The following is a 15,564-nucleotide window of genomic DNA, read 5'->3' on the forward strand; positions in this document are numbered from 1 at the left end:
CACCAAGGTTATGGTATACAAGATTTGATTATTTTATGATCACTCATAACTTCAAAAGAAGTGATTTTGATAGTTGTGTGTATTTTAAAATTGGTAACGATGGATCGTATGTTTATCACCTCATATACGTTGATGATATGCTGATAGCGGCTACTGCTCAAAAGAAAATAAAGAGTGTATAGATTTAACTTGGTAGAGAGTTTGATATAAAGGATTTAAGAGTTACAAAGAAAATACTGGAAATGGAGATTTCTAGAGATAGAGCAGCTAAAAAATTATACCTAAGTTAGAAATGATATATTGAGAAATTCCTTCGTCGGTTCAATATGAATAATACTAGTCCCGTGAGTTCTCTATTAACAATTCAATTTAAACTCTCTTCTGCTATGTTACTTCCGTCTAATGAGGATATCGAGTATATGTCACGAGTTCCATATTCTAGTGCAGTTTGATCACTTATGTATGCAATAGTTTGTACTCAACCAAATTTGGCATATTTAGTAAGTACAATTAGTATATATCTGACAAATCCAGGTAAAGAGTATTGGAGATCACTTTAGTGGATCCTACGTTATTTGAAAAGTTTAACAGATGTTCACCTACAGTTTGGTAGGATTAGAGATGGAGTTGACGGTTATGTCGACTCTAATTATGCTAGAAATCTTGATAGAAGAAGATCGCTTATAGGTTTTGTTTTTGTATTGGCGGTTGTATGATTAGTTGAAAAGCTACTCTATAAAGTACAGTCGCGTTGTCTATTATAGAGGCAGAATGCATGAGCATTAAAGAAGCTTGTAAAGAAGTTATTTGATTGAAAGGACTATTCGGAGAACTCAATAAGGATTTATAGATGACGATAGTCTTCTATAATAGTCAAAGTTTTTCTAACAAACTATTAGAAGTTTCATGAAATAACTAAGCACATTAATGTACGATATCATTTTGTATATGATGTTTTTGCTCGTGGTCATATTGATGTGAGCAAAATATGTAATGTTGATAATCCCATTAATATGATGACGAAGGCGCTCCCCATTGCTATAGTTGAACATTGCTCGAACTTAGTTGGTCTTGTTTGTTGAACTATGGTTAATGTCTATATTTTGAAGATCAACTTTTTTGAGATATTGGATCCGTGTCTAGGTGGAGATTGTTAGATTATGGTGACCTAGATGAGTTTTCATCGGGGCCTAGGCGTAGGCTCGCGATGTAATAAAATAAAATCATAACTATTTGATATTGGGCCACTAGGCTTTGTTGTGTGACCTATAAATATATGGTTTTAGTTAGAGCTTTATTCATACACAAAATATTTTCCATTATTCTTCTATCTCTCTTTAAGTTGTAATATTCTATTTTAATCATAATAAATTATTTCCTCCCAGGGACGGATCTAAAAATTCGACTTGGGGTGGGCTTAATATAAATAATAAATTATCTATATATAAGAGATGTTATAATATAATGTTTAAATAAGTTGAGGCTAACAAGATTTTAAAACATAAAACTCATCTAAAATAGTATATATATATATATATATATATATATATATATATATATATATATATATATATATATATATATAATATCCTTAGTTAAATCACGTTTAACATATATTGTCAATTAGTCGACAATAAAATCATCCTCCATTTTATTGCGAAGTTTCGTCTTTAACTTTTGATCGTATTCTCAATCAATTGTTTGACACAACTCAACAAGTGTAAAAACCTTCAAATTCTGCATCATATAAAGTTTATAATGTGGAAACAGTTTTATCGTTTAATGATGTTCTTTGTCAGAAAAGAAAATTAAATTTTTTTCACTATATTGATTTTGAATTTTAGAGACCATAGACGGAGAATTTTCACTAGTTTGACAATTTTTTTTAAAAATTGAAGATATTAAAGTTTTTCATTTATTGCAATAGATTGATGTTGCAATAGATTGATAAATAATTGAATGTTTAACTCTCAAACTATGCTTATATTAATTTTAAGATAAACTCAATTATTCAAATTAAATGAGTATTTTATCGAATAATTAGAACGTAAATATTACAAAACTAAAGAGAAATAAAAATAAATATTTTCATAAAAAACAATTAGAGTCTGATGAAAATTTTGAAAATAACTAAGTAATACTAACATAAATGGTCAAGGTTGCATATTAATTAAACATGCATAAAATTAATTATAAATATCATATAAATAATTAAGTTAACGATTATACTAAGGAAAATGTTAAATTAGGAAGAGAATTAGAAAATAAAAATAAGTAAAAGAAGATTCCAGGTCTTTGAAAATTAGTATGAAATGTAAATAAGTGAAATAAAATAATATTAATGGAAATAATTAATGGAATAATAATTAGTGAAATAAAAATATTTGTTTGGTTGGGAATGAATTGGTGAAATTTGTTTAGTTGGAAATAATGTAAACTATGGAAATAGTTTATGAAACAATTATAGAAGAATCAATGTATAAGAATTAAAATTAAAAAAAGTTGTTTGGTTGGAAATTATATTTATGGAAACATAGATATATAATATAATGTAATTTTTAATTTTGGGGTGGGCTTAAGCCCACCTGAGCTCACAAGTACATACGTCCTTGTTTCCTCCTATACCTATGATTTTTTATGTCTTGAGTTTCTACATAAATCTTGTGTTATTTATGTGCTTTCTTGGTTGATACTTTGTATATTCTTTATCTTGATTAGTCTCAAATTTATATATTGTTTTTCAACAATGTTGAGCATAGATAATGCTTGTTTGTTAAGCCAATTTGGCTCAGAGTTGCTTATCTTTATTGAGTCAAGAAAGATGTTTGCCGTCCACTCTCATTTGGGTCGATGTTGTTGAGTAATGGACTTTCAAGTGAGCTAGTGTCAAACATGAACAAGCTGGGGCTAGGGGAGAAGAATAAAGTTTCTTGAAAGATAGTGACTTGATGACAAGATCCTTGTTTTGATCATTTTGGTTTAGTAGATTGGATCCAAAATGCAAAATCTAAGTGTTGATAATTGTTTGTTGTTGAAATGAAAATATTGTTACTTTGTCCAAGTATTCCAATAATTTTTAATCTCATTGTTTGTCTTGGTATATGAGCCCATCTACAAAATGAACTGTATGCATTATAAAAAAAATCACCAGATAAAATAAATCAAAAATAAAGTTCACAATAAATTTTAAAAGAAAATGTTATATATATATATATATATATATATATATATATATATATATATATATATATATATATATATATATATATATATATATATATATATATATATATATATAACTTCCAGAAAATCTTTTGTATTCAGGTTTTGCGGAAAATCTTGACGTTCGAGAAATTTTAACATCGGTTTGTGTGTCGGGAATTTTCTTTTAAATAAAATATTATTTTAAAGATTTTGAAATTATCCCTGACAACTTTTAAAATTAATTAATTTCAGTGTTAAATTTTAAATAATCCTAAGATTTACGGTAATCAAATCACAATTAATTTTTTTTAAGAAATTCTTTAGTTTAAATTAATATAAAAATATATTTATTTTGAAACAAAATCGCCAATTAATTTTTGAAAATCAATAAAAGTTGGCATACATGTACAAATATATTGACTGGAGTGCTCTTTTAGTTCGTAGTTTGGTGATACTCGGGAAAAGACTTTTGCGCTTCATCCTCTGTATCCGTTTAAAATGGTCTATACATTACAGTTGACTTTTGAAAATCGGTTGTAACGTTTGAGTTTTAACCAATTATTCTTCCCGTCCTAGTCATGCTTCTAGGTTTTAGCGTTATTTAAAATATTAAAACAACAATATTTAAATACCCGTACTTGTTGCTGCTGATAACTAGAGAGAATTATACCTGAATAAATTAGTCATTTTAAGGGTGTTAAAGTTTAGAAATAAACACCAAAATGCCTTACTCAAAATACTTTTTTTGAAAATATCCCAAAAATATTTTTAAATAGTTTTCTAATTTTTTGGATTTTTTAAAAAATAGTTTGGTGGTCCAAAATTACAAAAATAATTGGGTTTTAGAAAGTGGAACCAAACAGGCCTTAGGACCGAAGTCCTAAGCCTTGGGTCCATTTTATGGGTCGGGGTTTAAAAACCCTTGGTCTGGGTACTAAGGACTCTCGGTCCTTAACTGAAATTACCGTTCTGGGTGTATAAACCCATCGATACTGGGTTAGCTCTAGGCTAAGTTCATCCGTCCTAGGTTCGGGGATACTCGATCCTAGGTTAGCTCTAGGCTAAGTTCAATGGTTTGGGTGTATAAATCCACATGTCCTAGGTTATATCTAGGCTAAGTTCATCTGTATGGGTGTATAAACCCATCGGTCTTGGGTTAGCTCTGAGCTAAGTTCATTGGTCCTAGGTTTGGGGATACTTGGTCCTAGGTTAAAACACTCGGTCTGGCCTCTTGTTCCTAGCTCAAGAACATTGGTCGAACCTCTTAGTCCTAGCTCAAGAACATCGGTCGGACCTCTTGGTCATGTTGATATCCTCAGTCATAGGTCTCGGTCCAAGTTTCAAATTTCTCGGTCCTAGGTTTCAGTCCGGACCGAGGATCCTCGGTTAGATTTCTCGATCCTAAGCTAATAAGCCTCAGTCCTCAAGAACCCAAAAAATCATTTTTTGAATTCATTTTTTTTAGCTTGGATTCTTTGACCCAAGAGTTTGGGTAGCTTCACAAAGCTCCCAGGAACATGTTGATCATCATCTCAAGTTATCAATCAACTTGGATGATGATCAAATCGTTCAAAATAGTTTGTGATCAAAATTTGAGTTTTTGATTTTAATGTTGTTTTGAGAAGAAATGAGCTACAAAGTAGCTTCCTTATATCTCATATAGTTGATTGCTACTAAAACAAGAACACTAGTTGTTCATTTTGACCAAATCAATAACTTAAAATTTCAATTATTTTTGAAAATTTTGATTTTGATCAAACATGACTAGGATGAATCAAACATGATTCAAACAGTTGTCCAAGATAATTAAAATCATGTTGGATGCTTTTTGGGTTGTAATTAAGAGAATTAACCCAAAAACAACAAATACATTTTTTTATTTTTAAAATTTGAATTTGAGTTTTATGTTTTAGGTTGATTGATTTTCTCTAACCTATCTAGAAAGTTCGTAAATGATCCTATGATCAATATTCAACCATAAAACAACATAATCAACAAGCATACAAGCTTATGTAATTTGAAATATAAATATTTAAAATTCAAATTGTAACTATGAATTAGAGGGTGGTTGGAACATTACCAAAGATTGTAGAACACTCATTGATCCTTAAGGAAGCTTTTGAGATACTTAGATCCAAGCTTTAAGGCTTCAAACAGAAAATTCGAAAAATCCAAAAGCTTCAAGTTTTAATAAAGGATTTTTGATTTTCTTCTATTTGAAGGTGGAGAGTGAATTCCTTGGCTTCGGAATTACTTAGGGGCTATTTATAGCTGCTTAGGTCGGTTGTGAGATTCAAGTGGATCAAATCAGTCAAAAGCCATTAATGGCGTTTTGGCTGTTCTTGATCCCACTTGAAGATATAGGTAGTGATTGTGCCTATATTTGTAGGGGAAATGATTACAAAGTAGGGTGATCATTTCATCTTTTGAATCAGCCATTTTGTTTAATTGTGGATGGAGTTCCATTTTTTTGAAAATCAAAAATGGGTTGTTCTTATCCACTCTGGCGTCGTGAAGAAGAAGATGGTGGCACATGAAACAATGTCGTTTCATGCGCTTTAACGCGTTCTGTCATCGTCTTGGCTAACGAGAGTTAGTTGATTGTCTACTTCTCGGGCGCGCATGTCTTCAACTACAACAGGGTACGTGGGCGCGCCTGGAGCTTTGGATGACAATCCAACGCTCATTTGATGGTTGTGGCTTCGTCTATAACTTTTATTCCAATTTCGACTACACCCAATTACTGTTTTTTTAAACCTTAAGGGTTTGTTTGAAATTGATTTTATTTCACACTTTTGGCTTTACTTTTGATCTTTTTAAATACACAAAATATTAAAATAAATATGACAAATATTTTACCATTTTATTTTTTTTGGTATATTTTTAGGATTAAATAAATAATTTTGGGAGATGAGTACCTCATTTCATCCTAAATTATTTATTTTATCTTTGACTTTTTCTAAAATTATTTTAAGATAAATGAGTACTACATTTAATTTAAATAATTTTATTTTTATTATTTTGACCATTTTCCTTAATTAATTAGGCTTTAATTATCATAATATCTAATTAATTATTTTAATTGGGTTTTGACCATGCGGTTAATTATTTTGATTTTATTTATTCAAAAATAAATCAAATTAATTATTTTAATATTATAATTTGGTGTGTAGATTTTTAGTGTTACAACATCAAATATACTTTTTCCCCTTTCTTCTGGTAATTTTTGTTTGAAATTTAAAACAAAGGTGTAATCTTTAAAAAATCATGTACATACATAATAATTAATATATATATATACATAAAATTTGGGGAAATTCACTTAATAACATTTACAAATATTGTTCTTTCATTTTTTACATGTCATAATGTGATAATCAACAAAATCAAACAAAATAACAACAATAAAATTAAGCACACAAAACACATTAATTTTAACGTGGAAAATCCAAATTTGATAAAAATCACGAGATGTAGGCCTCTTAAAAATAAATTCACTCTATTGTAGTGAGTTACACCAAAATCTCCTCTAGCATCATAGAGGTTCACTAATATAAAATTTTCACCGTTAATAGTGGATTTAGGGCTACAAATGAGCCGAGTCGAGCTTGAATTTGCTTGAGCTCGACTCGATTTAGTATTTATTAGCTCGACTCAAACTCGAGCTCGAACGAGTTTATAAATTTAAGCTCAAGCTTGACTCGACTATTTACCTATAAGTTCGGCTCGACTCGAAAAACTCGAAATTAAGATCGAGTTCGAGCTCAAACTCAAGCTCAAGATCGAATTCAAACTAAAATTTATTTTCAAAATAAAAATATCAAACTTTCATACATATTCAACATTTATAACATAATATTTAAAATTGAAAATATGAAACAATCATAACTATTTAAAATTCCAAAACCATGATAATCCAAAAAGCATCCAACCATCATTACTAGTCAAAATTCTAAAATATAAAATTCTAAAATTAAAGTACAAAACTATATAAATTGTTTGAACATTCAATATATTAATATTTTTTAAGTCACGTTCTTCAAGCATAGCACAAGTACACCTACCTGCATTTAATAATATGAAATTTTTAAGCTTAAAAATAATTAATATAAAAAATACATGTTAAAAGAAATAAGGGTAGATACGGATAATAACAAATTCAACCTATTTTCTAAAGCTATTTTCTATTAAATATTATTATATATATTTAAATTATTTGGGTACAAATATAATAAGAATTTATTAACATATTTATAACAAGAATCTATTAATTTATTTATATATTATAATATATTATTAATCTTGTAAATTCATTTTTTCTCTCAACATATTATATATAATATATACTAACCTTCTTTTATCTCTTCATAATATATACAAAATATATACTAACATTTTTTTCTTTTATTATATATAATATATTAACATTTTTTTTTATCTCTTTCAATATTATATATAATATAAAATTATTTACGCATAATAGTGTTTTTCTATATAGATATATGATCAATATATATTAAAAGTATTTTTCTATATAGATCTATGAACGATTAATATATATAATAGTGTTTTTCCATATAGATCTATGAACGATCTATATAAGCACAAATTTCTCATAATACAAAAAAATAAATCAAGGTTATTTAAAAGTATAATTAATAGTTATAGTAGAAATAAAAATATAGTTTAATTTACCTGTAGGTTTCTTGTGAATGAATGAGAGAAATAGTGTAGATTATCAATAACATAAAAAAATATATTAACCTATTATGAATGAGTGAAAGTAATGATGAAGACAAAAGAAGAAGAAATGATGAAGAAGAAGAATAAGAAGAAAGAAGAAGAAATGGTGAAGATAGAGGAAGAAGAAGAAGAAATGGTGAAGACATAAGAAAAAAGAAGAAAAAGAGATGAATAGTCACTTATGATTGACACATTAGAAATTATGGTTTTATTTTATGACAATAGAATATAATAATGTGGATTATGGGCCTTCTATATGGGCTTTGAAAATAGAGAGAAAAGAAAAAAATTGTTTTAAATTTTAAGTTTTGTATATTAAATAAATAAATAAATAAATATATTATATATTATTAGGTTCGAAAAAGCTCGACAAGCTATCAAGCAAGCATTATATGAGCTCGAGTTCGACTCGAATATTAAACGAGCCGACTTGAGCTCGGCTCGAACTCGACCAATGTCAAGCTCAAGCCGAGCTTTGACCGAGTGGCTCGCGAGCAACTCACGAGCGGCTTGACTCATTTGCAGCCCTAAGTGGATTAATGAACAAAAATAATAACAAAAAAAGATCTCACCAAAATGGAATACTCAAATGAGTATCTAAGAGAAATTCAAACAAAGATCTAGACTAATCGGAATGTAGAGAACGCCGTGAGGATTCACCTCCTGTGATTTAAGCCAAAACTCTAAATATCTAACTCTACATTTACTTTTCTCTCTCTAGCATTCTTTTGTTCAATCCTTATATTTTATAGTTGTTATATTCTTTAAGAAAAGAGAATTATTTAATTAGTTGGACCCAACAAATAATTCTCATTAGGTGGACTCTAGCAAACCCCCTCTTTACCAACAAGTTTTAAGTTTCTCTTTCGATAAAGGTTTGGTCATCTCGAATTCATTTCCACTTATATGAATTTTCTCAAAGTTCAATTACTTTGTATCGATCACATCTCGAATCTAGTGGTACCTCAAACCAATATGATTGGATCTTGAATCGAATGTGGAGGTTTTGGAGAGATGAATAGCAATTTAGTTATCCTTTACACCGTGTACTTTTCTTATTTCAGACTCAATTCTTCTAAAAATATTCTCATCCACAACGCTTCCTTACAATCCTTAGTGATTGCGATATACTTTGTCTCCATAGTGATAAAACAACACACTTCTACAACTTAGACTTCCAAGAGACAACTTTCTTTGAGAAGGTTGTTAGAAATTTTAAAACGAACTTCTAGAATCAACGTCACCAGCCATATTTGAGTCTATATACCCAACTAAAATAAGTTTGTCACTATGCAAAGTATAAGCACACATTTGAAGTACCTTTTGTTAGATTTATTAGTTTTATTATCTTTATTAGCACTTAAGGGTATTTTAGTCTATTAGCACCTAAGGGTATTTCAGTCTATTATAATCACTAACTATATAAACTCTTTCATTACATTCAGTTTATTTTACATTTGCTAATAAGAAACCCTAGCATTTCTCTCTTTATTTTATCATAGTATAAGAGCCTCCATTTATGGATTCTCTTTGTTTAACCTAAATCATTCAATATACATCTTTCGATTTGAATTTGGTGTTTGAGTCTGCAATCATCAATAGTATTTTTCGTTTTTGCTTCCTTTTTCTCTAGCTGATTTAGTTTGGAAATTTGTATTTATGCCGCGTCGTGTCGCATTGTGTCGCGTCATGCCATATTCGTGTTATTGTATTTGTATTGTCATTGTTGGAGATTTGTATTCGTGCCGTATTGTGCCATTTCGTGCCATATTTGTGCTGTTGTAATTGAGTTGTTGTTGGAGATTTGTATTCGTGATGCATCGTGTTGTGTCGTGCAATATTTGTTGTTGTTGATTTTGAGTTGGTTAAACTAGGTCCTTACATAGTTTTGCCAATATTAGTGCTATTGTATTTGGGTTTTCATTGGAGATTTGTACTCGTCTAATATTGGTAATACAATTATATCTCCAACCATGGATCCATATATGTTTGAGAAGTTTGAGTAGTTTAAGCAGTTCCTCGCCTCAAAGCCACATGCCATGTCCGCCTCCTTTCATAAAGGTTTGTCATCATCTGATAATTCAGATAAATCGTCTCCCTTATGGATATTAGATCCAGGCGCATCTAATCATATGTCTCCTAATATTAACTCATTTGTGTCAGTCAATTCTGTTCCACCATCTTCTGTCATGACTGCTGATGGTACTCCAATGCCATTGAAAGGAATTGGTTATGTACATATATCTTGTTTTTCTCTCTCAAATGTCTACCATATTCCCCGTCTTTCTTTAAACCTTGTATTTGTTAGTCAATTGTGTGATTCTGGTCTCACAATTTTGTTTACTTCTTCCAATTTTTGTGTTAAGGACCCACAACCACAAAAGGTGATTGGGACAGGCCGTAGGAAATGAGGACCTTATGTTTTAGATGAACACAAAGTATCGGATGTTGTTGCCTCTAGCATTGACTTGTCATCATTTTGTTTGAATAATTCATCTTCGGAATTTTACCGTTGGCATTCTCGTTTGGGTCATGTTTCTAGATCTCGTTTAAAGTTTTTAGTTTCTACTGGAACTTTAGGTAGTTTAGAAAGTCATGACTTTTCTGATTGTAGTGATTGCAAATTGGCTAAATTTTCAGTATTGCCTTTTTATAAAAGTGTTTCTTTTTTCACTGCTCCATTTGATCTCGTGCATCCTGATGTGTGGGGACCTTCTCTCGTTTCTTCTAAAAGAGGTTCTCGATATTATGTTTTATTTGTTGATGACTTCACTCATTATACTTGGGTTTATCTAATGAAATGCAGGTCTGAATTTCTTACTATAGTCACCAATTTTCGAGATCTTGTGAGAACACAACATTCTTCAGTCATTAAATGTTTAAGATGTGATTTGGGAGGTGAATACACTTCTAATGATTTATCTTAATTACTTGTCTCTGATGGTACAATTCATCAAACCTCATGTACTGACACTCCTCAACAAAATGGTGTGGCTGGAAGAAAAAACATCGTCATCTTGTTGAAACAGCTCGTTCTTTTATGCTATTATCCAAGGTTCCTATTGTGTTTTGGGGGAAGCAGTTCTTACCGCTACTCATGTAATCAATAGAATCCCAATATCTCATAATTCAGGTTTGTTCCCTTTTGAAAAATTATATGGTCATTCACCTGATTATTCTTCATTGCGTATTTTCGTTTGTATTTGTTTTGTTCTTCAACCACATGGTGAACGTAATAAGTTGTCTCCCCGGTCTGCCTTATGTGTCTTTCTGGGTTATGGTGTTGGTCAAAAGGGGTATCGTTGTTTTGATCCAGTTAGTCAAAAATTATATGTTTCGCGTCATGTTGTGTTTTAGAGCACATTTCATTCTTATCTATTCCTGCTAGTTCAAATCATATGACCCAAGCATATCTAGTTCGTATTGATCCCTTTGACATTGAGCCCGATGAATATATATATTTGATACTTTAGTTCACGATACTTTGGTTCACGATACATCCACCTCTCATGTCTCTACTCCTACGACCACCCAAATTCCGGATGAGATTGCGGATCCTCTTCCTAGTCTATCTAATACTTTGGTTCACGATACATCCACCTCCCATGTCCCTGCTCCTACGACCACCCAATTGCCGGATGAGATTTTGGATCCTCCTCCCCGTCACTCTACTCGCATTCGTAAGTCTACTAAACTTCCCGATTTTAAGTATTCCTCTTATTCTACTTTATTTGCTTCCTTTGTCACTTATGTTCATCGTTTTCTGAACCTTCATCCTATAAGGAGGCAGTTCGTGATCCCCTTGGGCAGACTATTATGGCTGAGGAACTTACTGCTTTATATCACACTCATACATGGGATTTGGTTTTACTATCGTCTAGAAAACATGTCAATGGCTCTCGTTGGATCTACAAGATTAAAACAAAATCAGATGGTTCCATTGAGCGATAAAAGGCTTGACTTGTTGCTAATGGCTATTCTTAAAAATATGGCATGGATTATAAGGAAACATTTGCTCATGTTGCGAAAATAACAATTGTTCGCACTTTGATTGTTGTTGCTTCGATTTGCCAATGGAAAATCGATCAAATGGATGTGAAGAATGCTTTCTTGAATGGTGACCTTCATGAAAAGGTTATATGATGCCTCCCCCGGGTGTTCCTCATCAACTTGGTGAAGTTTGCAAGCTTCGCAAAGCTCTTTACGGTCTCAAACAAGCACAACGTGCCTGGTTTGAAAATTTCTCTATGGTGATCACTTCGCTTGGCTTTCTTCCTAGTCACCATGATTCAGCTTTATTTGTCAAGCGTACAACAGCAAGACGCATTATTCTATCCTTGTATGTTGATGATATGATTATTACATGTGATGATCATGATGGTATTGAATTATTGAAGTCTGAGTTAACACACTCATTCTCTATGAAAGATTTGGGCATGCTACGTTATTTTTTAGGAATTGATGTAGTTTATTCTCCAAAATGTTATCTCTTATCTCAATCTAAGTATATTGTTGATTTGTTTGAGCGTGCTCGACTAACTGACAACCGAATTGTTGATACATCTCTTGAGACCAATGCTAGATAATCTTCGTCCGATGGCACTCCTTTGAAGGATTATGGTCTTTATCATACCATTGTTGGCAGCTTGGTTTATCTTACTGTAACTCGCCCAAACATTGCGCATGCAGTTCATGTGGTTAGTCAGTTTGTCACTGCCCCTACTACAATTCATTGGACTACTGTTCTTCGTATTCTCAAGTATCTTCGGGGAACTCAATTCATAGTCTCATGTTTCCTTCCACGTCTTCATTAGAGTTGCGTGTCTACTCTAATGAGGATTGAGATGGTGATCCTACGAACCGCAAGTCGATCACTAGATATTGTATTTTCCTCGGTGATTTGCTTATTTCATGGAAGAGCAAGAAATAAGATGCCATCTCTCGGTATTCTACAGAAGCTGAGTATCGTGCCATGGCCTCGACTACCTATGAAATTGTTTGGTTACGCAGATTACTTACTGATATGGGTATTTCTCTTTCTCACCCTACTCTGCTACATTGTGATAATCAAAGTGCTATCCAGATTGCACGGAATTCTGTCTTTCATGAGCGAACCAAACATATCGAGATTGATTGTCATGTCACTCGTCATCATCTACAGACTCACACTATCACTTTGTCATTCGTTCCTTCCTCATTGCATTGCTGATATATTTACAAAAGCACATTCGACTTCGCGCTTTCGTTTTCTGACAAACTCTCAATGGATATTGTTGTTCTATCGTGATTTTGAGAAGGGATGCTAGATATATTAGTTTTATTATCTTTATTAGCACTTAAGGGTATTTTAGTCTATTAGCACCTAAGGGTATTTCAGTCTATTGTAATCACTGACTATCTAAACTCTTTCATTACATTCAGTTTATTTTACGTTTGCTAATAAGAAACCCTATCATTTCTCTCTTTATTTTATCACCTTTTACATATCTCGATATCCACTTGACTATTTCACAGTACTCTTTTCCCAAATTTGAGACAAATCTGGTAACAACACCAATTGCATGAGTGATGTATGGCCTGGTGTAGACCATAGCGTAATCAAGCTCCTAACTACATATGTCGATATGCGTATGAAACTTTCATCATCTCCGTCTCTTTTTCTCACTCGTCGGACATTGCTTTGTAGAAAGTTTAAATGACCCACAAATAGAGAGTTGATTATTTTCGGTTTACTTCATTGGAAAGATATAAAACACAGGGTTGATGTTTCCTATTATATATTCTCAAGGGTTGTTTAACTTACTTCGATGTACTTTCTTCATCAATGTGTTTAGATGGATCATCGTCGTCTTTTTGAGCGTCTCATGATTAAAACTTGTGACAGGTGGAGTCACATCCAAACTAGTAAGAATTTTAGTAGAGGGTCTAGTTTTTTACCATTGTCATTATCACCTATAACTTGGTCTTTCAAGAAACACAACATATATACTTTTCACGATCTTTTTGTCATCGAATCACATCCTATATCAGAATTCATTGTGACCATACCCCACCATGTACACATTGTTTCGCCTCATCGTTAAACTTCAATCTTTTGGGATATGAACAAATATCATACACAACCAAATACTCTCAAATTCTTGTAATAAAAAAAATCATGTCCAAATTTAGTTTGGAACGTCATTGTTCAAAGTCAAGAGAAAGACTTCAAATAATTTTGAATGAGACAATAATCAAGAAAGTTAAGACACTTCAAATTTAATAAAGTATTAGATTCTCAAATTAAGAGAAAATTAGAGTTGAATGACCAAGAGGGAATTATTTTGAGTAAGAGCCTTAAATCACTTGTTGCTGAAGCTCGTGGTTTTGAAAACTTGATCATTTTGATGAGAAAAAATGTTTAAATTATGTGGTTGAAGCACATTGATTGAGATTTGGAAATGGTAATGCAGAAACTCTAAACAATTATTTTTTTCGTATGCAAAATAAAAATAAAATTTTCTTTATATGATTGATGTAAATAATGATGGTCGAATAAGAAATATATTTTGGGTTGATGCAAGATGTATAGTTGTGTATAAGTATTTTTCTGATATTCTTATGTTTGATACTACATATTTGACAAATATGTCATTTGCTCTTTTTGTTTGAGTAATTATCATGGTAAATTTTTGTTGTTTTGTTGTGGTGATATCAAAAGAAGACTCAAAAAACTTGTATTTAGTTATATAAATAATTTTTGGCATTCATGGGATATCGATCTCCACAAGGTATATCATACTTCTAAATGTCCTATAAATGTCAACCATGATTTAACAAATAAAAGTTTTTAAATCTTTTTTCGAACAATATAGTTTTATTTCATCATGGTGATTTATTCCAACAAAAATATGTTAGAATTATCATAATTAGATCATAACTTAATGTGTGAGAAATTAAAATATTATGTGGCGGAAGCGTACCTTAATTTGATGAATCATAAATATTCTCTTTCTTATATTTTGCATGGATTGCATGATTCTTTAATATTTTCTCTTAAACTTTCCTTATATGGAATGGTTCTTCTATTTGATAAGTACGTTAATAGATTTTTCTCTCTATTGCTGGGGACACAAAGGAGAATTGTCCGTACTTCAAATGGGGACCATTACCGTTACATATAACCAACATTAAGTTAGTTATTATAGTTAGGTCATTTCTAATTTAGCCTTTCATAAAATTAGAAATATTACTTAGGTATCTTCACTTTATATTCATGACAAATATACCCAACATTATTTTTGACTTATATTAAATATGACATTTGTACAATTATTTATTTTACTAGTGACCCTATAAATTTCTATAAAAGAACCAAATGACATTATATTAATTAGTCCAACATAAATATGTTGTATCAAACGTAATAATATAAATATATATATTCATACAGTCCAACATTTTGCATGAGTCCAAAATATATTTTATATTCGACTATTATCAATTATATCTATCATATAAAAGAAATTTCAATTTCAATTTTGTATAGAACAAATAATTATGCCGGACTTCTACGTCACTATTCACAAATCTCAATTGACGTGTTTCAACCACATAAATTTTGACAAAATTTTCTCA

The sequence above is a fragment of the Impatiens glandulifera genome, chromosome 3 (assembly GCF_907164915.1).
Source record: "Impatiens glandulifera chromosome 3, dImpGla2.1, whole genome shotgun sequence".
In the NCBI taxonomy this organism is placed as follows: domain Eukaryota; kingdom Viridiplantae; phylum Streptophyta; class Magnoliopsida; order Ericales; family Balsaminaceae; genus Impatiens; species Impatiens glandulifera.